The following is a 585-nucleotide window of genomic DNA, read 5'->3' as shown; positions in this document are numbered from 1 at the left end:
GGGAGGTGTAGAGTCCTCACTTTGCTTTCAACTAGTTTTCATTACGTAAGATTTATTAACTGGAACAGGAGAGTCGATTTTCTTCAAAATTGCTACTTTTTATATACTTTGCACTAAAAAATTCTATACAAACAAACAAAAATAAAAAAATGTCGAGCTCAACTTAAAAAAATTAACAAATTGGGCGAAAAATGAAGGCTCCAGTGAATTATGAACATTAAATGCCAATTTTTAACGACTGTGCGACGGTCCTTCAGGGCGATTTCTTGTTAGTTTGCTTTATATCAAATAGGCAACAATTGATCAATTTGCGTACAGTATTCACTTATTTTAATAATAAAATCAAATATTCTTAGCTTTTCTACAATTTATCCCTCTTGTCCAAAGTCTTCAGTGAACTTGCGCAGCTTTACTAGATCATCATCGTTCACAGTGGGTTTGGTGCGAGACAAGGACTTCAGCATGTCACGCTAAAAATATAAAAAATATTTATTTTGTTAAACAACAAGCAACGAACAAATAAAAGACTCTTTAATTTGTACCATAGTAACTGGAGGCTCAAATAATTTATCACTGGGCACATCC

At 33.0% G+C, this 585-nt stretch overlaps 1 long non-coding RNA gene across 1 annotated transcript; it reads right to left on the bottom strand.

The window, feature by feature from the left end:
• Nucleotides 1-328: 328 nt before the first annotated feature.
• Nucleotides 329-584, bottom strand: LOC108356476 (uncharacterized). Its single transcript, XR_001846606.1, has 2 exons — nt 543-584; nt 329-470 (listed from the first exon to the last, which is right to left on the bottom strand). It is a non-coding gene; the product is annotated as an uncharacterized LOC108356476 (long non-coding RNA).
• Nucleotide 585: the final 1 nt, after the last annotated feature.

This window comes from Rhagoletis zephyria, unplaced genomic scaffold (assembly GCF_001687245.7).
Source record: "Rhagoletis zephyria isolate East Lansing unplaced genomic scaffold, Rhagoletis_zephyria_1.1 Rzeph_scaffold_59730, whole genome shotgun sequence".
Taxonomy (NCBI): domain Eukaryota; kingdom Metazoa; phylum Arthropoda; class Insecta; order Diptera; family Tephritidae; genus Rhagoletis; species Rhagoletis zephyria.
Note: the sequence above shows the minus strand (reverse complement) of the source record. Positions and strands in the feature narration are given on the sequence as shown.